Source organism: Nerophis lumbriciformis, linkage group LG30 (genome assembly GCF_033978685.3).
Source record: "Nerophis lumbriciformis linkage group LG30, RoL_Nlum_v2.1, whole genome shotgun sequence".
Classification (NCBI taxonomy): Eukaryota; Metazoa; Chordata; class Actinopteri; order Syngnathiformes; family Syngnathidae; genus Nerophis; species Nerophis lumbriciformis.
In genome coordinates, this window is record NC_084577.2 from 550,694 (window position 1) to 575,000 (window position 24,307).

At 40.4% G+C, this 24,307-nt stretch overlaps 1 protein-coding gene and 1 long non-coding RNA gene across 2 annotated transcripts in view; one reads left to right on the top strand and one right to left on the bottom strand.

Annotated features, from left to right (window-relative positions):
* numbl (NUMB like endocytic adaptor protein) overlaps nucleotides 1-24,307 on the bottom strand; it is a 189,002-nt gene that overhangs the window by 163,457 nt on the left and 1,238 nt on the right. The gene's annotated exons all lie outside the window — the stretch shown is intronic.
* On the top strand, nucleotides 37-11,175 carry LOC133572534 (uncharacterized). Its single transcript, XR_009810546.2, has 3 exons — nucleotides 37-57; nucleotides 2,703-2,813; nucleotides 11,069-11,175. It is a non-coding gene; the product is annotated as an uncharacterized lncRNA (long non-coding RNA).

The following is a 24,307-nucleotide window of genomic DNA, read 5'->3' on the forward strand; positions in this document are numbered from 1 at the left end:
TTTGCAGTCAACAGTGGGCCATTTGTGAGGTCACACGTTGACAGGAGTAAATATGCGGTAGGTCTGGACAATTACTAAAATTTCGATTTCGGCTCCTCACGATCATAAAAATATAATTGAAAAAAAAAAAATGGGCCGCAAGATGTGAACGCAAATTCCTGAGCTTGTGAGCGTTAGTGTGAAAGAAAGACCAGAAGTTTGGGATCTCATCATGGTTGCTACTTTATTTACACAGCGCAAATATGCCTAATTAATAACAACTAAACTCAACAAAAAAAAGCATGGTATTTCCGTTTTAATGTAACGGCGGACGGAGTCACAGAATTGGCAAAACAACCGAATCCGTTGTTTAACGCAGAATATCATTGGAAATTGACATGAATGTGACTGATTTAAAAGCTTTGGTGGGCCGGAAGTGGCTCACGAGCCGCCAGTTGAATACGCTTGCTCTGCATACTCTCATTCCTTCCCGTCTCATGCCCTCTTGCCCTGGCAGTGGAGAAAAACGTAAGCAAAATTTACACCAAAGCAAATCCAATACATATTATCTAGATCAGTGGTTCTTAACCTGGGTTCGATCGAACCCTAGGGGTTCGGTGAGTCGGCCTCAGGGGTTCGGCGGAGGTCAAAACACATCGTGTAAATACAAACTTCTCCCTATCGGCGTATTACGGATACGGCAACATTTGACTGATTTGCAGGTGTGTAATGTGTTGTGAGTTTATGCACTGTGTTGGTTTTGTTGTTTGAACAAGGTGATGTTCATGCACGCTTCATTTTGTGCACCAGTAATAAAACATGGTAACACTTTAGTATGGGGAACATATTCACCATTAATTAGTTGCTTATTAACATGCAAATTAGTAACATATTGGCTCTTACCTAGTTATTATTAAGTACTTATTAATGCCTTATTCGGCATGGCCTTATGATAACCCTAACCCTCTAACCCTGACCCGAACCCTAACCAAATAACTCTAAATTAAGTCTTTGGATTTAGATTAGATTTAGATTTATTGGTCCCCTTGGGGAAATTCATTGTCACTGCCGTACATTTAAACAATAGACATTACACATCACAAAAAATAACAAAAAGACATCATACATGACCAACACACATTTACAGGCTTGTCAGACAGGTCGGCCGGGCCTGCTGTTAAGGGCGGCTATAGCTGCAGGGATAAGGCTTTTCCTGAGGCGGGCCCTTCGGAATGTGATAGTTCTGTACCTGCACCCTGATGGTAGTGGGATGATGTATTGGTGTAGTGGGTGAGTGATATCCTGGACTATTGTTTTTGTCAGTCGGGTGATGGACCCGTGGTTTAAGTCTGAAATGTTGGGTGTGGGTAGGCCGATGATTTTAGCTGCTATGTTTGTAATGCGTGTGAGTTTGGTCCGGTTGGTTACAGAAAGCATGGTGAAAAAACATGTGGAACAGTACATAAGGATGGGTTGAACAATCCTTTGGTAAAGTAATAACAGGAGATGAGGTGCAACGTATAGTCCTTTAAGTTTTCGGATGGCTGACAGTCTTTGTTGACTTCTGTTTTGAATGTCTGTGGTGTGCTGATCAAAAGTGAGTTTATTGTCCAAGGTTACGCCCAGGTATTTAAAAGTGTCAACTGTTTTAACTGTTTGTGTGTTTATGATGATGGGGTTCTGAGGTGAGGGGGGGTTGAACCATATTTCTTTTGTTTTATTGACATTGATTTCCAGATAACTGGCTGTGCATGACTCTGTGAAATGTTTGACTGTGTTATGATAGTCCAGGATCGATTGACTGTTGGAGAGGAGTGCAAGAATGGCTGTGTCATCTGAGTATTTTAAGTATGTTGTGGTGGGTGAGATGCTACGGCAGTCATTGGTGTAGAGTGTGTACAGGAAAGGGCTCAACACACATCCCTGTGGGACCCCGCTGTTGATGGTAAGCATCGGGGATGTGTTTGAGCCCACCCTTACTGCTTGCAGTCGGTCGGTGAGGAAGTTGTGGGTGAGGTGGATCAGCTGAGGGGGGATGTTGAGCTGGTGTAGTTTCCGGATCAGTAGATGCTTCTTTGCTACTTAGACTATGTTCCCCATACTAAAGTGTTACCAAAAACAGATAACTTTGTCTTGAATTTGAAAAAAAACAACATTTTATTTTTCACTAAAGAAGGGTTCGGTAAATGCGCATATGAAACTGGTGGGGTTTGGTACCTCCAAAAAGGTTAAGAACCACTGATCTAGACCTCAAGGAAGTGTATCATACGTCCCCTTTAAACAGTAGGCCTGCAGCAAGCACAGCAACAGCTCAAAGAGTTTCAGATGCTTGTTGAACTGTTGCAACTCGAAACAGGGAAAAATGGGTCAAGCCAATAATAAATCACGGAGCAGTAAAACAAGTAACCCTTGTATCTTAAAGTGACAGCTATTAATTGCAACGAATCCTGTTCTGGTTGTGGTACGGAAACAAAGACCCGTTTCCACTTTCCTTGTTATCTGCAGTGGAAGAAAAATGGCCACTGAAGCGAGGAAATAAACTGCTAATGGCGAAGAAAACAGCCAACTTACACGCAAGTCATCACAGTGCAAACAATTTGTGTCTGCACACATGAACGTTCATCATGACAGGCGTTGAAATGTGTTGTTTTGATGAGCGCACTGCTCACTGAAAATAAATCAAGTGTGTCCTTTTACTGTAAGCATGCCATTGATGTGTGCAGGAATTCAACTATGGGGGGAAGTGAAATCACAGCATTGCAGTGCAGAACAAAGACACTGGACACCACAAACAGATCATGTGTGGGAGAAGGAGTGTATGAAATCAAGAGGCAGTAGGTTGATTACAAATTACAAGTTTTCCCTTTGAAGTAAACTATTTTTTCCCAGCGTTCTTTGCCATACTTTAAGCAGTCTTGGAAGGACTATTCCGGGATCCTGAACACAGCTTCGACCTTAAAGGGGAACATTATCACAATTTCAGAAGGGTTAAAACCATTAAAAAAAATCAGTTCCCAGTGGCTTATTTTATTTTTCGAAGTTTTTTTCAAAATTTTACCCATCACGCAATATCCCTAAAAAAAGCTTCAAAGTGCCTGATTTTAACCATCGTTATAAACACCCGTCCATTTTCCTGTGACGTCACACAGTGATGCCAACACAAACAAACATGGCGCATAGAACAGCAAGATATAGCGACATTAGCTCGGATTCAGACTCGGATTTCAGCGGCTTAAGCGATTCAACAGTTTACGCATGTATTGAAACGGATGGTTGTAATGTGGAGGCAGGTAGCGAAAACCAAATTGAAGAAGAAACTGAAGCTATTGAGCCATATCGGTTTGAACCGTATGCAAGCGAAACCGACGAAAACGACACGACAGCCAGCGACACGGGAGAAAGCGAGGACGAATTCGGCGATCGCCTTCTAACCAACGATTGGTATGTGTTTGTTTGGCATTAAAGGAAACTAACAACTATGAACTAGGTTTACAGCATATGAAATACATTTGGCAACAACATGCACTTTGAGAGTGCAGACAGCCCAGTTTTCATCAATTAATATATTCTGTAGACATACCCTCATCCGCTCTCTTTTCCTGGGGGTCTGGCGGCAGATTTCTTTGACTTTATCGGTGGAAATGCATCAGCTTTGAGTGTCGCAGGATATCCACACATTCTTGCCATCTCTGTCGTAGCATAGCTTTCGTGGGTAAAGTGTGCGGAACAAACGTCCAATTTCTTGCCACTTTCGCATTTTTGGGCCACTGGTGCAACTTGAATCCGTCCCTGTTGGTGTTGTTACACCCTCCGACAACACACCGACGAGGCATGATGTCTCCAAGGTACGGAAAACAGTCGAAAAAACAGAAAATAACAGAGCTGATTTGACTCGGTGTTTGTAATGTGTTTGAGAAAATGGCGGATTGCTTCCCGATGTGACGTCCCGTTGTGATGTCATCGCTCCGAGAGCGAATAATAGAAAGGCGTTTAATTCGCCAAAATTCACCCATTTAGAGTTCGGAAATCGGTTAAAAAAATATATGGTCTTTTTTCTGCAACATCAAGGTATATATTGACGCTTACATAGGTCTGGTGATAATGTTCCCCTTTAAAACACCTCCCCTCGACGATAACTTGAGTCTCATCATTGTGAAGCAACCTCAAGTTATCTTGCCACAACTCTCGCCTCTTTCTAAACATGCTGGTTGATGGCCCCACGCATCATTTTTCTGACATACGTAGTATGCATCACTTTTGTTGACATAGGGCTTGGGCTGATAAAATAATAATATTAGTATATTTTGCGATAAACACCTTCACTCCAATCCAATCTACTTTATTTATATAGCACATTTTATAAAACAATAGAAGTTTCACAAAGTGCTGCACAGAAGTTAAAACAAACATACTAGAAGAGTCAGTAATATAAAACATTTAACTATAAAAGAATAAAGACATAAAATACAACATGAATTGATTTACATTGATTAAATTGATTTACATTGATTAAACAAGTTGAAAAACGTATTCGGGTGTTACCATTTAGTGGTCAATTGTACGGAATATGTACTGTATTGTGCAACCTACTAATAAAAGTTTGAATCAATCAATCAAAGAGAAAATAAAATAGACTAAAATCACGCAACTCTCATGCTGGTTTAAAAGCCAAAGAGTAAAACTCTGTTTTAAGACGTGATTTAAAACTCATTAAAGGAGGGAGCCGTCCGAATCGCAAGAGGGATATCGTTCCAAAGTTTTGGAACCACAGCAGAAAATGCACGATCACCTCTGCATTTTAAACGGGTTTTTTGGACGACAAGAAGAAACTGATCAGCTGACCTCAGAGACCCTGTGGGGGTGTACATTTTTAAAAGGTCTGACATATATTGTGGCACTAATCCGTTAAGAGATTTAAAAACAAACAATATTTTAAAATGAATTCTAAAATGAACTGGGAGTCAGTGAAGGGATGCTAAAATGGGTGTATAATGTGTTCATGTTTTTAGTGCCAGTTAAAAGGCCAGCAGCAGCATTTTGGACTAACTGCAATCGAGCGATTGAGGCCTGGTTCATTCCAACGTAGAGGGAGTTGCAATAGTCCAAACATGATCAAATAAAAGCGTGGATTACCCGCTCAAAGTTGTTAAAAGATCAAACTTTTTGCTAAAAGTCTTAGATGATAAAAACAACATCGTACAACAGAGTTAACCTGCTGCTCCAATTGAAAATCATTGTCGAACTTAAAACCAAGATTGTGTCACTTTTAAATTGTCTTGAGGACATAAGACTTAGACATAGACTTCTTTTTATTGTCATTCAAATTTGAACTTTACAGTACAGATAAGAACACAATTTTGTTGCATTAGCTCGTTGTAGTGCAGGATAAAAGACCAATAAGGTGCAGATATAAATAAATAGATTACTGTACAGATAAATATATTGCACTTTTGCATATGCATCCAGGTTTATGGATGTATGTTATATTGTCTTTATATTCCAGCGAGTTAATCCATTTTTGGGGAGAATTGAGGGGATTATTATGATGCGTTCAAGAGTCTTACGGCCTGAGGGAAGAAGCTGTTACAGAACCTGGAGGTTCTGCTACGGAGGCTGCGGAACCTCTTTCAAGAGTCTAGCAGTGAAAACGGTCCTTGGTGGGGGTGGGAGGAGTCTCTACAGATTTTCTGAGCCTTGGTCAGGCAGCGGCTTTTTGCGATTTCCCGGATAGGAGGAAGAGGAGTCCCGATGATCTTTACCGCCGTCCTCACCACTCTCTGCAGAGACTTCCAGTCTGAGGCACTGCAGGCTCCAGTCCAGACAGAGATGCAGTAGGCTCTCTATAGTGCCTCTGTAGAGTGTGGTGAGAATGGGGGGAAGGGAGCTGTGCTCTTTTCATCCGACACAGAAAGTGCATGCGCTGCTGAGCTCTTTTTACAAGTGCACCGGTGTGTAGGGACCAGGTCATATTGTCAGTTATATGCACCCCCAGGAACTTGGTGCTGCTTACCATCTCCGCTGCTGTATACTTATACCTTTATACCTTTATATATATATATATATAAATAAAAGTCAAACTTATACCTTGATACAGTTTTCAGCCATACCGCTATGTTAATATGACCACAGTGTGTGAGCCTAAGAGAATATGTCCCAAAAGGAGGACCAAAACAGTTTCTAAAATATGTTTTACTCTTTCATCTGTACTTCAGCCTCTTCTCTGTCTTATACCCTGACACTGCCTGAACCCATCATGAAACCACCTCCTCCCACCGCCCTCTTCAGCATAATTCAAGTACCTCTCATCCCATTATCTCATTGTGTTGCTTTAATTCCTCCCATCACCAGAAATGTCCTTTATGTTCCGCTGAACAGGTGCTAATTGGCGGTTTCATCTATCGACTCACATTGCAGACGTAGTAAATAGAAGCACGGGTCTCAGTAAAGCTGCATGTATTTTGAAGCTGAACTTGATTTGACACCGAATGTTGAACAATTCAAATAAATTGCTCTTTGTCAGACTACTAAAGCATCCGGGGGTAGTTGCAGGACCGGGGATGGAAGTGGAGCTGCTTGTTTAGCAGACCCACCCTGGCCAGCACAAAGAAGGGTGGGGGGGGGCACTCCCTCTTCCACGACCAGCCAAGACAGACGGGGGCTCTGATTGGCCAGCAGGGTGACCTTTGATCCCAGATGTATTGTGGTCTCAGCTGAGTTAGCCCCCTGCCCCCTTTGTGTGCGGGTGCATGCGGCTGGACAACAAAAGACAGCCAAGACCGAGAAGTCGCAATCAGATCTGCACGAGGGGAAATGGTCTAGGAGGATGTGGAAAGTGTGTGCGCGTGTGGAGAATGGGGGGTTGGGAGCAGGGGAGTGTATTCCTGATAGTGTTCTAGCACAGATGAGTTTCTTCAGACCCAATTCATCCTAAATTGTCAACCCTAGCCTTAAAGGGGACCTGTGTGATACATTTAGTCTTTTCTGACTTTTAAATGTTTTTACCATGCTGGATACTTGTGTTAAACAATGACAAAGCATTGAGTCATAAGATTCATGCATTTTGGATGGCTATATTATTTTCATCTAATTCACGCAAATCCAATGGTGCCAAGTTACGGTACCAGGGTTGCGCATGACATCACGCCCGAGGCCCGGTTGCCAACTCTTTGGCACTTGCCGATCCCTCCAGCAGCACTGAGAGAGGGTAATGTTACAATTTCCAATACCAACATAGCAATTGACTCAAAAGCGCTCCAACGTAAGTAAAGTCCACTTTTCCAAAAATACGCAAGCTCGATGCTAATATACATTGGCTTTGCTGTTGACATGCTACTGATTAACATTAGTCATTTTTAGAGATGTCCGATAATATCGGCCGATAAATGCGTTAAAAAGTAATATCGGAAATTATCGGTATCGGTTTTTTTATTATCGGTATCTGTATTTTATTTTTTTTTATTTTTTATTTTTTATTAAATCAACATAAAAAACACAAGATACACTTACAATTAATGCACCAACCCAAAAAAACCTTCCTCCCCCATTTACACTCATTCACACAAAAGGGTTGTTTCTTTCTGTTATTAATATTGTGGTTCCTACATTATATATCAATATATATCAATACAGTCTGCAAGGGATACAGTCCGTAAGCACACATGATTGTGCGTGCTGCTGCTCCACTAATAGTACTAACCTTTAACAGTTCATTTGACTCATTTTCATTAATTACTAGTTTCTATGTAACTGTTTTTATATTGTTTTACTTTCTTTTTTATTCAAGAAAATGTTTTTAATCTATTTATCTTATTTTATTTTATCAATTTTTTTTTAAAGTACCATATCTTCACCATACTTGGTTGTCCAAATTAGGCATAATAATGTGTTAATTCCACGACTGTATATATCGGTTGATATCGGTATCGGTAATTAAAGAGTTGGACAATATCGGAATATCGGATATAGGCAAAAAGCCATTATCGGACATCCCTAGTAATTTTACATGGCAATTTCAACATCTCCAAATGTGTGAATGAAAAAACTAAAACTAAGATGTACGTTACAATCAAACAGCTGATGAGTAATAAGTACAATACTTACAGTATTAATACTTTTTAGGGAACAACAAAAACACACCTATACACTACTACCATCTAATATCTTATTGTCCTACATGCAAATGATAATATGATGATAATAAAACAAGAGTGTGCTGCTATGGAAACAGACATCAATTTGCGGAAGAAATAGCAGTTATTATCAGCTCATGTTCAAATGTTGCAATAAAAAATGAGATTTTATCATCAAAAAGGACACGACACACATACAGTACAGAAAATCGCTATCGTTGATTACCGATATTCATTACAAGGTACCGGGAATTGGTACCATATTGGTTTAATGTGAACTGTACCTATCCCTACCAACGATAGAGATTTCAATACTATCATCATATTGTGATAATGCTTGTTGAGGACAAGTTCTAGCTGTGTCCCGTAAATTTGACAGTCACAAGCTAACTAGTGCATCCTCAACGCAATGTAGCTTCCTTGGTAGCAAGATAGTGGCTAATGTCCCTTCACAGTGCATCATCTAAATTACTAATCCTCACCTGCATGGCAGCAAATAAACAGTTTATTACTAGTATTATTATCACTGGAGGACTAGAGGACAAGAAACAGCTAAACATGCTACACTACAGAACGTAGGAGGACACAAACAAAACCTACCTGCTAAGCTAGAGCTCTTGAATGTAAACAGGGGTGGACGGATCAATACAATTATCGACAGTAACGATACAAAGTATAGTCTCAGTATATGGTAAATACTACAGTGATTAGGACGATCTTTTTTTAGTATGACAAAATTGTTTTTATTATTTTTTATTTTTTACAAACTCTGGAAATAAGAGCCAGCAATAGTTGTTGCTATTATTTAGTTATTTTGCACTATTGACTTTATTATAAATTTTGTATGCAATAAAAGGTAATAAGGAAATTGTCACACCGCGGTGAGGGATGTCTTGTCTTGGTTTCTTCTGTCTTGTGAATTGCATGTTTTAGTTTGAAAAGTAACTCCTCTCGTTTCAGATCACTTGCCCTTCCTTTTGTGTCATCAGTCTGACGTCATCCCTGATCCCGGATTGTTTCCACCTGTTCCCCATTACCCCCATGTGTCCTTTTTTTCTGTGCCAGATTGTCTCGTTTATTCGTGCCTCTCGAGCATCCTGTCAATGCCTTGCCTCGTCTCGTGTTTGAATACCTTGATCCTGAATTCCTTCGTAGATATTTTGAGTTTTCTTTTTCTCCTCCTCAGCAGAGTGATTTTGTGTTATTTAGTTTTACAGCCGAAGTGGTGAGTTTTCAGTTTTTCTTACAGTTCTTCCTTTTCCTAAATTTTTTGAGTGACATTTTTTGTTAACCTTTTTTAGATTAGAGACAGTGTAGAAGTTTCATAGCCATTGTTTCTTCCTCCTGTTGGAGCGTTTTTTGTTTATAATAAATTTCATAGAATATACGGCGCCAAGTATAGTTCGTTATTGTTTTTGTGTTTTCCTCCTTTCGGAGTGTTGTTCCTTTTTGTGGAACCTTTTTCACCGACTAGTTTAGTTATAGCCTACATTGAATTGCCCTGACTCTGGAGGTGAAAAGAAGCTTTCAAAATAAAAGCCTGCCGAGTCCTATCTTTTGACCAAGCCTGACAGATATAATTGAAATATTATTTGATATTGCTGCACCACCATCCTGTGTTTTTGTCGGATTACAGTTGTGATCAAAAATTACTACCGTATTTTTCGGAGTATAAGTTGCTCCGGAGTATAAGTCGCACCGGCCGAAAGAAGGGGAAAAACATATATAAGTCGCACTGGAGTATAAGTCGCATTTTTTGGGGAAAGTTTTTTGATAAAAGCCAACACCAAGAATAGACATTTGAAAGGCAATATAAAATAAATAAAGAATAGTGAACAACAGGCTGAATAAGTGTACGTTATATGAGGCATAAAGAACCAACTGGTATGTTAACGTAACATATTATGGTAAGAGTCATTCAAATAACTATAACATATAGAACATGCTATACAATCTGTCACTCCTAATCGCTAAATCCCATGAAATCTTATACGTCTAGTCTCTTACGTGAATGAGTTAAATAATATTATTTGATATTTTACGGTAATGTGTTAATCATTTCACACATAAGTCGCTCCTGAGTATAAGTCGCACCCCCGGCCAAACTATGAAAAAAACTGCGACTTATAGTTTGAAAAATACGGTACTTGGTATTGATGGGTCGATACTCGAATTTGTAGTATGTTACCGGTAAGTATTAAAACAACAGAATAAGTGCTTATTCCATTATGTCTAGATAGAACCATGATACGACAGAAAGTAACCAGCTATAAGCAGTAAATTAGCAAATAATTTAATAATAGTTGTGAGAAAATAATACAACCGGAAATGACGCACTATGTTACCACATACATCAGCAGCTAAATTAGGGGCCTTTGTAACCCGTTTTGAAATTATTTTATCATCATTTATATCCCAAATAATATATCGTAAAATATAAAACTTTGCAAGAGGCTGCATTTAATATCGCAATTAAAATTTTAGGGCATATCGCCAATTCCTTTAAGGAAAATACCAACATGGCGTCATAATTCCTTAAACTTGTCCAACGCGCCTTTTTAAATCAGCATTATTCTTCGACGGCGGCAAACACTGAATCCTACAGAAACCGAGGTACTGCATACATGCAATTTTATTCCAGACGAGTGACTGTAGAGCAACCAGAATGTGAACAGGAAAATGCATCACTGACTTTGTAAATGCAGCCCTAGCTGGGACAAAACCATGTCTAGCACCAGTTCGACCCTGTATGATAGATTTACCTTTCTAATCATGCTTTACCTTCATCCTTGCACAACAAACTTTCACACTAAATGTTTCTCTCATCGTAACACACACCCGTTAAAGCCCAGAAGCTGTCTACATTGGTGGTCTACAGCTTGTGGGCTAGGGTGCCCTGATTCCTGCGCCTCCTCTCTTAATGCATAACATGTGACTCTCTGTTTCTGTCGGTCTCTAAGGCGATGGGTCAGGATGGACCACCCCCTTACAGCAAGACTCTCTGCGGAATGCCATGTCACGGAACAGATGGAGCTCCACACACAAAAGAACAGCATGTATTCCTTGGGCCCCTTTACAAAAAGGCATGTGCCCTAAGTGTGGAGATGACCACACACTTACTGGAAAACCATGTTTTGCCACTTTCACTAATTGCTCTTAGACATCAATCTGTGCATTACTTCAGAGATAAAGGGATTAAAACACAGTTTGACACATTGTAGTCCTGCATATTCAAACGTATGGGTGCGTAAAAACTTGTGGTCCGGACCGAAGATGTTTAAGTTACTTAGTTTACCCCGCCTTCCGCCCGATTGTAGCGGAGATAGGCTCCAGCGCCCCCCGCAACCCCAAAGGGAATAAGCGGTAGAAAATGGATGGATGGATGGTTTAGCATTCTAGGACCAAATGATGCTCTCAGTTAAGCATATTAGTAAAGTTTTGCCCAGATTGAAATTAGACACGCACATGGTCTGACGAAAAGCGTCCAAAGCAACATGGCGTTTTCTAGGTCAGTGTCAATGGTACTCAATTGTAATACATATTTCCACCACTTGTGGCAGTAATGACAACATCAAACAAACAGGAGAAGTCTGGAGCTAAAGTCATAAAGAAGTTTTTTAAGCGCAAAAATTATGACAAAAGTAGTGAAGCTGTATCTTCATTTGTACTTGAATCTTATTGAAAGCTTAGTCAGGAAACATATTCGTTATTACAAGTTTTTTCAATTGCTTAAGCACTGACTCAAGGGCCCGGTTTTTCAAAACTCTACACACAATTAGCAGAACACCTCAGATCCTTTACAAAATTAAACACTCTTCCAAAAACTATACATTATTTTATAGAAATTATATTTTACCATATGAAAACACACACGTTTCATTTGACATAATTCTGTCCAAACCAGTTACACACTGCTGTGCTTAAAGGGGAACTATATTTTATTTGGAGTTTTGCCTATTGTTCACAATCTTTATGAGGGACAAGAAGACTAAAAATTGGCTCGTTCTAGGTGGCTAGCAATGCAGCTAATAGTAGTAATCAATTCTACCTCTAGGTCACTTCAAAAACCGTCAACAATACCTAATTTACGTTCTGTAACCCGTAACACAAGCAAGCTGTAGGGACATTGTTATTGAAAGAGCGAACACTGAGGAACTCTCTTTCTAGCGTAGTAACACATCGCCATGCTACGGTACTAGCCGTAAAAGCTAGCTACGGCAAGAGATAAGCTAGCTTCTACGTCAACACAAAACATGTTAGAGTTTGTAATTCACAACACTGCAATACGACACCAATTTGTGCTGACTGAAAAACATGAACAATTACAGTATCTGTAAAGTACTAGCCCACATTTCATGTTTTGTAAGTACACAGCTAGCCAGACAGCGTATGTACTGTAGTTGTACTAATACGCATGACATGCTGCGTGTATCATGATCGATATTAAAGTGACTCACTCGATGGACAATTGTTCGTTTGGTCCAGCTGGCCGGGGACGTTTCCTGTTCATTTTGGGTAAGCAATCCATTTATGTCGAAAATAGCTTGGCTCCAAGTTCCATATTTATAGCGTCTCACTCTTCCTTTGTGCTGGCTTCTATAAGCAGCAGTATATTTCGCTTCAAAAGTATAAGGTTGTAAATCCTCATTTGTCCAAAAATAGTTGTCTTCATTGTCTGTTACCAAGTCTGCCATGATTAGAAAGCACACTCGTGTTCGAATCCGGAAGTAGGAAGACATATTTGTTGCCAAAAGTCAGACGTGTGCTGCTATGGAAACAGAAATCAATGCGTGGAAGAAATCAGTCTTGGAAATTATTAAAATGATCAAAATACGTTAAATATTGAACATATTACATATTGTTTTGAACGTGTCTGTTACTACATTATATATAGATTTGCAGTGTGTATATAAATCTTTGCTGGAGTTTTTTGAAGTTGTTTTAGAGAGCTTTGAAGGCTACAACGGTGACTTCCATTAGCCGCATCTTTCAAGCGTTTTTTTATCATCTTTAAAAACAACAACATTTGTTATTGTTTTTCATAAGGATTGTGAACAATAGTCAACATTTTGACCTAAAGCACTTTTAGCAATTCTACTTCTCAGGAATTTGAGTAATGTAAATGAAGTAAAACAGAGAAAGTGCAAATATACGATACAGAAAATTCACAAAGTACAACATAAGAGCAGTGCTGCAGAATGATGAAAATATAATTGATTTACATTATTGAACTCTCAGTCCAGCTTTCCTCAGCTTCAGTCCCTTGGTTCACCACATAGTCAACTAATGTTGCCCGAATTTCATGAGGTAAATTTGGTCACCTTTTTCTTAGAGCATGTATTCCTGCTTCAGGTCTTCCTCTGCCTCTGCCTCTACCTTTTCCTCGACCTCCACCTATGGCATTGACTCTGCCTTCACCTCTTTCTTTACCTCCTTCTCCTTCTCTTTGAATTCCTCCTCTCATTGTCACTCTTCCTCGCTTTACTCATTCCACTGTGGTTGAAGACAGGTGAACTCACCTGCTGCCTTTTTGTAGTGCTTGAACCTGATTGGTGTGGCTGAAATTGAGCAATTATGTGATGGTATGAGTGTGGTCATTTGGAAAGTCAGTACTTTGAAATTTGCAAGGAAGTGACCTCATGTTATGCATCTGTGTCTAATGTTTAGTGGTTTGCAATCATCTTTGTGCAGTGCTTTGCAAAAAGTGTGGAGCTGACATTGTGCTTATAGTTGCTCTCATGTTATGCTCCTTGAGTGTAAGGTTTTGCTAACTGTGTAAGACTTTTGATTTTAGTGTTTATGCAATCCAAAAAACTGAAATTGAGTTCATTTATTTTAGCACAGCATAATTGTATGTAAAATTATTTTATATTAGTTATGTGAGTCCCTTCTTATGCAGTATATTTAGTTTACTTATTTTTCTAATCCGCCTGACCTAAGTCTACAGTTTATCTGTTAAATAAATAATAATCATTGTGATTAACACTCAGTGGCCTTGTGGTTAAAGCAGTGATTTTCAACCACTGTGCCGCGGCACACTAAGCCGTGAGATACAGTCTGGTGTGCCGTGGGAGATTATCAAATGTCACCTATTTGGGGTAAAAATATATTTTTTGCAAACCAGTAATTATAGTCTGCAAATGATGTGTTGTTGTTGAGTGTCGGTGCTGTCTAGAGCTTGGCAGAGTTACCCTGTAATACTCTTTCATATCAGTAGGTGGCAGCAGGTAGCTAATTGCTTTGTAGATGTCGGAAACAGCGGGAGGCAGCGTGCAGGTAAAAAGGTTTCTAATGCTTAAACCAAAAATAAACAAAAGGTGAATGCCCCTAAGAAAGGGCATTGAAGCTTAGGGAAGGCTATGCAGAACGAGACTAAAACTGAACTGGCTACAAAGTCAACAAAAACAGAATGCTGGACGACATTAAAGACTTACTGTGGAGCAAAGATGGCGTCCGCAATGTACATCCGAATATGACATGACAATCAACAATGTCCCCACAAAGAAGGATAAAAACAACTGAAATATTCCTGATTGCTAAAACAAAGTAGATGCGGGAAATATCGCTCAAAGGAAGACATGAAACTGCTACAGGAAAATACCAAAAAAAGAGAAAAAGCCACCAAAATAGGAGCGCAAGACAAGAACTAAAGACTACACACAGGAAAACAGCAAAAAACTCCAAATAAGTCACGGCGTGATGTGACAGGTGGTGACAGTACACCTACTTTGAGATAAGAGCTATAGTGATGCATGCTTGGTTATGCTTTAAATTTGTATCCAACAATTGCGACAACGACTTTTTTCTGTCAACTGAGTTTTGTTGTTTAATGATTTCTGTTGGTGGTGTGCCTCTGCATTTTGTCAACACAAAAAATGTGCCTTGGCTCAAAAAAGGTTGAAAATCACTGGGTTAGAGTGTCCGCCCTGAGATCGGTAGGTCGTGAGTTCAAACCCCGGCCGAGTCATACCAAAGACTATAAAAATGGGACCCATTGCCTCCCTGCTTGACACTCAAGGGTTGGAATTGGGGGTTAAATCACCAAAAATTATTCCCGGCCGCGGCCACCGCTGCTGCTCACTGCCCCCCTCACCTTCCAGGGGGTGATCAAGGGTGATGGGTCAAATGCAGAGAATAATTTCGCCACACCTAGTGTGTGTGTGACAATCTTTTTTTTTAACATGCTTTTGTATCATTTGACAAGGTGTATCCTGTTAAACTATAAGTAGGCTAGATATAATTATTGAATACCATTAAAACCCAGAGGAAGATAACTAATTCAGTGTTAATATTTAAGTTGGCCACGGGCCCCTCTGTAGTGGTAAAGTAGGGCCCCAAGGTCAAAAAGGCTAAGAACCCCCGTTCTAGGTTACATACGATTCTATGAATTGTAGCATCAAAGAGGACATAATTGTCCTAAGAAACTCCGCTGTTAAGAAATCTGCTGCAGAAAGAAAGTCCTACGATTACGTAGTATGTGTACCAAAAGACGTCATGATGTCTTGGAGGCATGAGTTTTGTCAAACAATACACACGTTTTTGATTGATCGATTGATTGAAACTTTTATTAGTAGATTGCACAGTACGGCGTGGCGAAGTTGGTAGAGTGGCCGTGCCAGCAATCGGAGGGTTGCTGGTTACTGGGGTTCAATCCCCACCTTCTACCATCCTAGTCACGTCCGTTGTGTCCTTGGGCAAGACACTTCACCCCTTGCTCCTGATGGCTGCTGGTTAACGCCTTGCATGGCAGCTCCCGCCATCAGTGTGTGAATGTGTGTGTGAATGGGTGAATGTGGAAATACTGTCAAAGCGCTTTGAGTACCTTGAAGGTAGAAAAGCGCTATACAAGTATAACCTATTTACCATTTACAGTACATATTCCGTACAATTGACCACTAAATGGTAACACCCGAATAAGTTTTTCAATTTGTTTAAGTCGGGGTCCACGTCACATTCGCCATTCAATTGAGAGTGTTATTTGATCCACTGACAAAAATACAACTGTAAAGGCTAACCAAATTACATTTTAAAGGCCTACTGAAATGCGATTTTCTTATTTAAACGGGGATAGCAGGTCCATTTTATGTGTCATACTTGATCATTTCGCGATTGTGCCATATTTTTGCTGAAAGGATTTAGTGGAGAACATCAACGATAAAGTTCGCAACTTTTGGTCGCTGATAAAAAAGTCTTGCATGTACCGGAAGTAGCAGACGATATGCGCGTGACGTCACAGGTTGTGGAGCTCCTCACATCTGCACATTGTTTACAATCATGGCCACCAGCAGCGAGAGCGATTCGGACCAAGAAAGCGACGATTTCCCCATTAATTTGAGCGAGGATGAAAGACTTGTGGATGAGGAAAGTGAGAGTGAAGGACTAGAGGGCAGTGGGAGCGATTCAGATAGGGAAGATGCTGTGAGAGGCGGGTGGGACCTGATATTCAGCTGGGAATGACTAAAACAGTAAATAAACACAAGACATATATATACTCTATTAGCCACAACACAACCAGGCTTATATTTAATATGCCACAAATTAATCCCGCATAACAAACACCTCCCCCCTCCCGTCCATATAACCCGCCAATACAACTCAAACACCTGCACAACACACTCAATCCCACAGCCCAAAGTACCGTTCACCTCCCCAAAGTTCATACAGCACATATATTTCCCCAAAGTCCCCAAAGTTACGTACGTGACATGCACATAGCGGCACGCACGTACGGGCAAGCGATCAAATGTTTGGAAGCCGCAGCTGCATGCGTACTCACGGTACCGCGTCTGCGTATCCAACTCAAAGTCCTCCTGGTAAGAGTCTCTGTTGTCCCAGTTCTCCACAGGTCAATGGTAAAGCTTGACTGTCATCTTCCGGGAATGTAAACAATGAAATACCGGCTGTGTTATCCGGCACAACAGTCAAGGGGTGCTTTCTACGGCGGGGGTGAGTTATCCGGCACAACACCTGCCGCAATACACCGCTTCCCACCTACAGCTTTCTTCTTTGCTGTCTCCATTGTTCATTGAACAAATTGCAAAAGATTCACCAACACAGATGTCCAGAATACTGTGGAATTTTGCGATGAAAACAGACGACTTAATAGCTGGCCACCATGCTGTCCCAAAATGTCCTCTACAATCCGTGACGTCACGCGCAGGTGTCATCATATCGAGACGTTTTCAGCAGGATATTTTGTGCGAAATTTTAAATTGCACTTTAGTAAGCTAACCCGGCCGTATTGGCATGTGTTGCAATGTTAAGATTTCATCATTGATATATAAACTATCAGACTGCGTGGTCGGTAGTAGTGGGTTTCAGTAGGCCGTTAAAAGGGCCCCTCTAATGCCGACAACATTGACTAGGTTTACACTGCAGGCCAAAGTGGACCAAATCAGAATTTTTCCAGCTTACTGTTTAGTTTACAAGTAAAATGTGATCTTTATCAGACTCTAGTATAAACGCGCACAGGCCCCAATGTGGCCTCGGCGTCACTTTCGATAAAGTAAAAACAAAGGAAGTTTACCGGATTCCTTAAATGAACAAAGAAGTCGCTACTACCCGAGAAAATATGGATGCCACAGACCAGCAGGTTAGTGGGTATGTGCCATGGTTGTTGTGTAGAGGAAGTAGGCAGATAATGGGAAACAAGTGGACGAAGAAGAGAATTGGAAAAAAAAAGTGTTGGGTGCTGCGCACATGAATGATGTAAAAGTCGCAAACAGGTCACATTGCTTTTTGAGCGTTTAGACTGACAAAAAAAAAATCCAATCTGGGTCACTTGAGGGCAAAAAAATATAATGTAGTGTCCAGTGTGAACGGAGCCATTGGCACTTATTTCATATTTTTAGACCTAAATGTTATGTCTTCAGGTAAAATTACTGCCAAAATGGTCATACTAGTGATTTTAGGCTTGTTTTCAGCACATTTGGGAATCCCCACTTTTAGCTTAAAAATGTGAGTGGGTCTTCATCAGCCTGCAGAAGTCACCTACAGAAGAAAGGCAATTTCAGATTGCGTAGTAGGTGTTGTGGTAGCTTTACTTCACGAATTACGAAATGTTTGCGCAGAATTTGAAGGGTTGAAGGATGTCAGATGCATTATTGCTGGTTGAAGGGGTCAGCCTGCATACATTTCTAAATGATGGGAATAAGAAGAAATGATAGATTCTCCAGTCAAATTGACTCACGCAAAACGGGATGGACCAAGTGAGAAGAGTGTAATTTGCAACGATCAGTTTAATTATTCTGACTTCCAAGAAGAAAGGTTTTGGTCAGAGTTTGTACGGAAAGAAAACGTAAAGACTCAAGCCAAATGCGATACTGAAAACCAGAAGCACCCTCGAAGAGAGAAAGACCAAGTCAGAACCTGCAGGAGAACAGAGAAAGAAGAGCAGACTCGGTGCTAAAAAAAACGAGAGAAAGTCCCTACTATTCTATTTTGTTAAGTTAAAGTACCAATGGGAGCAGTGAGCAGCAGCGGTGGCTGCGCCCGGGAATAATGTTTGCTGATTTAACCCCCAACTCCAACCCTTGATGCTGAGTGCCAAGCAGGGAGGTAATGGGTCCCATTTTTATAGTCTTTGGTATGACTCGGCCGGGGTTTGAACTCACAATCTACCGATCTCAGGGCGGACACTCTAACCAGTAGGCCACTGTGTCCTCTTCTATTGAGGTTTTCCTCAAGATTCTTGAGGAAATGCTGAGAGAGCATGAGGAAACACAGGCTGTGGTGTCATTTTCAAGAGCAAATACTACATAAAGAAAACTTGATAGTGAAATTTCGGTCATCCTGACACTTTGTCTTCTTTAAGCAACCAACAACTTTTTTTTTAATTTTTGTCCAGACCTAAGTACAAGACCAGAACTTTAATTGCCCTGTTGGTCACCTGTTTGGTCTGGCCTTGAGTCCTGGTCACACTTGAGCACAAGAACTGTACTTGCAGAGCGAACAGACTACAATTTGTTTTAACCGAACCACACATGACCAAGTGTCCAGGGTGCGTGTTTTGGTACATTGCCTTTTCTTTCAGGTGAACCGAGATCTATCTCTCAGGCAGTCTTGGTCCACCGGTTCGGTCCGGTCCTGGACTTCATTTACATTACACCAGGGGTGCCCAAACCTTTTGCCTCCAACGGCCAAAGTGAAAATGTGCCAGTGATCGGCGGGCCAAACAGCAATTTTTTGCCATGCAACAGCACCACGAGTGAGGAATTTAGCCTCATACCAGCATATATGCATCATCAGTTTCAATATACTGTATAGCTACTAATTAGACTGTAAAAAATTTTACCATGAAATGAAGTTTTTACACCAAATTACTGTAAATTTAACAACATTACCACAGTTATTTTTACCGCAAAATTCTGGTGACTGAGCTGCTACTTTTTTGCTGTAAATTCCACGTCCGTTGCTTTTACAGTGCATTATTGTAAATAGACTTTTTTACAGCGTAGCCTTGCGGACATGCCATCATAGATTATGTAGCTTAAAATAGGTCAGTATGAATATGTAACAAATTTGGTAACCACCCTTTAGGGGGCCAAACAAAATAACAACACGGTTCAAATTTGGGGGTCGCATTTTGGGCATCCCAAAGTGTACTAGCACAGCAAATGGGACCAAACATGACAAGAGGGTATGTGAACGGACCCTTAAAGAGGAACGGCATTTTTTTTTTTTTTGGAATGTTCATTAGGAGAGACAAGAAGAGGGCTGTATTTTTTTTATGCATTGTAACTCATAAATAATCGTAAATGAAACTCAGGTTGCAAGTCAATGGGTGGTCCTCTATTCCGCCCATAAAGCCCTCTAAATAACCATCCAAAAACCGCCAACGATACTCCATTCATATTTCATGACCTAAATGTTGACCAAGTATTAGCGACATTGTTATTATAAACGCTAACGCAGACAAACTATTTGTAGCAGCGCCGTGATCTGTGAATGTATGTAGGTGTATATATATATATATAAATATATATATATATATATATATATATATATATATATATATTAGGGCTGGGCGATATATCGAGGGTTTGTCTCTGTGCGATATAGAAAATGACTATATCGTGATATTCGAGTATGCATTCTCACGCAGTTGCTTTTAGCTGCTGGCATTACACTACATGCTCTACTCGCTCTTTCCTGTCTCTCCTTCTCAGAGACAGCAAGCCCACCTTCTAACACACGTCACATACTGTCACGTCATACGTCACATACGTATACGCCCTCACGGAGCAGAGAGGTAGCAGCATGGCTAACGTTAGCTGTGATGCTAGCGGTAATACGAGCGAAAGAAGGTGCGAATCTGGTAACAAATGAAGGAAGAATTAATTCCCCCCAAAAAACAGCAGGGGGTCCATCGTCTGGCGGTGGTTTGGCTTCAAGTGGGAATATGTTGAACAGCGAACCGTAATTTGTCAAGTGTGGGGCAAAAGCGTTGCTATAAAAAGTAGCATTACTGGTAATATGTAGCATCATTTGAAAAGTCCCCTGCTAGAGTGCTCACTCCAATCCAATCCACTTTATTTATATAGCACATTTAAACAACAAAAATGTTTCCAAAGTGCTGCACAACAATATTAAAAACAATATTTACGTACTCCGCACGTCAACATCTCCGTTCGGTGCCACACTTCCACACCATCAAAATGCCGAGGCAAACATTTCCAGATCAACACCGTAAGAAAAAAATAGTGATTTTTTTTTAGTTGTGATTTCCTTCTCTGCATGAAAGTTTAAAAGTAGCATATATTAATGCAGTATGAAGAAGAATGTTTTAATGTAGACAGATAGAATCATCATACTGATGTGATTATATGCATCAAATGTTCATTCAAGGCTAAGGCAAAATATCGAGATATATATCGTGTATCGCGATATGGCCTTAAAATATTGCGATATTAAAAAAAGGCCATATCGCCCAGCCCTAATATATATATATATATATATATATATATTTATGCACTGTATATTTATATAACTTTTTTCTTACTCTATCTTATTCTATTTTACTTTTATCTTTGAGTGCTTTTTTCTGTATTTTTCGGTGTTACCTGCTGCTGCTAGAATTTGAATTTCTTTGAGGAAATTTCCCAAGGGATTAATAAAGTTTATTTCTATTCATCTATCCCCTGAAGAGCAGGGAAACCTGCGAAACAGGCTTGGAGGGATGAAATAGCCTCTGTGTGTTTTCCTGACCTAACGTATATTCTGCTCTACCCCGGTATTGAGCGCTGTACCAACTAGCGTGTGCGGTAATATTGACATCATCCACTGGTGAGCTGCTTCCTCGCCTCCGAGATTGTTAAAGTTTAGGGGATGAGGACATCATCCGACTTTGGCAACCAATTTAGACCCGGAAATGGAGATAAAAAAACGAAAAGACGCTTGGTTCCACCCCCTTTTCATCGCAAGGATTATGTGTATTCTTTATCTAAATGGGAATATGTTAACATCCAAGCAGTCTGCATCCCAGAGAGAGCAGTCACTGTACAGTAATGATGTTTCATTATGATTGTTGGCTCTCATGAAGTCTGCAGTGAGTAGTAATCAGTGATGGTGTAAAACGTAATGAGTGTGTGATATTAAAGCGCCGCCGTATGCTTAAAATGAGCAAAATACTTGAATATTAAATGTTATTATAAATGTCCCTGTTACTACATTGCATATACAGTTGTGCTCATAAGTTTACATACCCTGTGAGAATTTATGATTTATTGGTCATTCTTCAGAGAATATGAATGATAACACAAAAACCTTTCTCCCACTCATGCTTAATGGTTGTGTGAAGCTATTTATTGGCAAACAACTGTGTTTACTCTTTTTAAATCAAAATGACAAAAGAAAGTACCCAAATGACCCTGATCAAAAGTTTACATACCCCAGTGACTTTGATCTGATAGCATGCACAAAAGTTGACACAAGCAGGTTTGAATGGCTAATCAATGTTCCAATCCTCACTTGTGACCTGTTTGTTTGTAATTAATGTGTGTGTATAAAAGGTCAGTGAATTTCTGGGCTTCTGACAGACCATTGCATCTTGCATCCAGTGCTGCACGGATGTTTCTGGATTCTGAGTCATGGGGAAGGCAAAATAATTGTCAAATGATCTGCGGGAAAAGGTCATTGAACTGCATAAAACAGGAAAAGGGTATAAACAGTTTTCCAAGGAATTGAGAATGCCAATCAGCAGTGTTCAAACGCTGATTAAGAAGTGGAAAATGAGGGATTCAGGTAGACCAGCAAATATTTCAGCCACAACTGCCAGGAAAATTGTTCGAGATGCAAAGAAAAATCCACAAATAACTTCAGTTGAAATACAGGAATATCTGAAAAATTGTGGTGTGGCTGTTTCAAGATGTACAATAGGGGGGCACTTGAAGAAAAATGGGCTGCATGGTCGAGTCGCCAAAAAGTTCAATTTTGGTCTCATCACAAGTTTTGAGGCTTGTCTCTGTGCTGTTTGGCGTAATGTAAGCGGGATACTTTGTGACATTTTCGCAGAAATTGCTTTCTTCTGGCGACTTGACCATGAAGAGGAAGGCAGTACATTGCTACCCACTGTGACTGAAATATAGGACAGGGGGTGGGAGGTGGTATTATTTTCCTTTTTTTTCTGTAATTTTGTATTTTTTTGTATTTTAGCATTTTTTTTTTTTTTTTTTTTTTTTTTTTTAATTTTTTTATTTTTTGGGGAGGGAAAAGAGTGTCTGTTTTCTCGGTACTTGTATTACGATTTCCTTATCAAATGAATAAATAAATATTTTTTTTAAAACACCAAAGTTACTCTATGATAATATATGGTCGTTATTGCTGCATTGTGGTCATAAGCAGATATATATATACCGTATTTTCCGCACTATAAGGCGCACCTAAAAACCACAATTTTTCTCAAAAGCTGACAGTGCGCCTAATAACCCGGTGCGCTTTATTACGATTCATTTTCATAAAGTTTCGGTCTCGCAACTTCGGTAAACAGCCGCCATCTTTTTTCCCGGTAGAACAGGAAGCGCTTCTTCTTCTACGCAAGCAACCGCCAAGGAAAGCACCCGCCCCCATAGAACAGGAAGCGCTTCACCCGCCCCCATAGAACAGGAAGCGCTTCACCCGCCCCCGGAAGAAGAAGAAAAAACGCGCGGATATCACCGTACGTTTCATTTCCTGTTTACATCTGTAAAGACCACAAAATGGCTCCTACTAAACGATCCGGTTCATAAAAAGACGCAATCTCTCCATCCGCACACGGATTACTACCGTATTTCACAGCAACTGAACCGCACTGTGGAACGGGAGCACGTACGGTGAATATTCGCACCACAGGGAATGAGAAGTCATCCTTCACTGTGGTTCTAGCTTGCCATGCTAACTTCCACTCATGGTGATATTCAAAAGGAAGACCTTGCCAAAAGAGACCTTTCCAGCCGGCGTCATCATAAAAGCTAACTCGAAGGGATGGATGGATGAAGAAAAGATGAGCGAGTGGTTAAGGGAAGTTTACGCGAAGAGGCCGGGTGGCTTTTTTCACACAGCTCCGAAGGCGAACACACCTTCACTAAGACGGGCAGACAGCCTCGGACGACATACGCCAACATTTGCCAGTGGATCGTAAATGCTTGGGCAGATATTTCGGTCACAACTGTGGTCCGAGCTTTCCGGAAGGCAGGATTCACAGAACAACAGCGACACTGACTCCCGATGACTTCTACGAGACGGAACCGGCCATTTTGGATCCCACGCTTGCGCAACTTTTCAATTCGGACACCGAAGACGAAGAATTCGAAGGATTTACGAATGAAGAATAACTTCAGAAGGTGAGCGCTATGTTTATTTTGTGTGTTGTGACATTAACGTTCGAGCAACATTATGTTACTATTGCTCTACACCATTTTGAATTTTACTATGTTTGTGATTGCACATTTGCGTACATTTTGGGACAGAGTTGTTAGAACGCTGGTTTTCAATATATTATTAAAGTTTGACTGAACTATCTGACTGTTTTTTTGACATTCACTTTAGCGCAGCGTTTTTTTGACATTCACTTTAGCGCAGCGTAGGCGCGGCTTTTAGTCCGGGGCGGCTTATTGGTGGACAAAATTATGAAATATGTAATTCATAGAAGGTGCGGCTAATAATCCGGTGCGCCTTATAGTGCGGAAAATACGGTATATCACCAGCAGCAAAGATTTCAACCA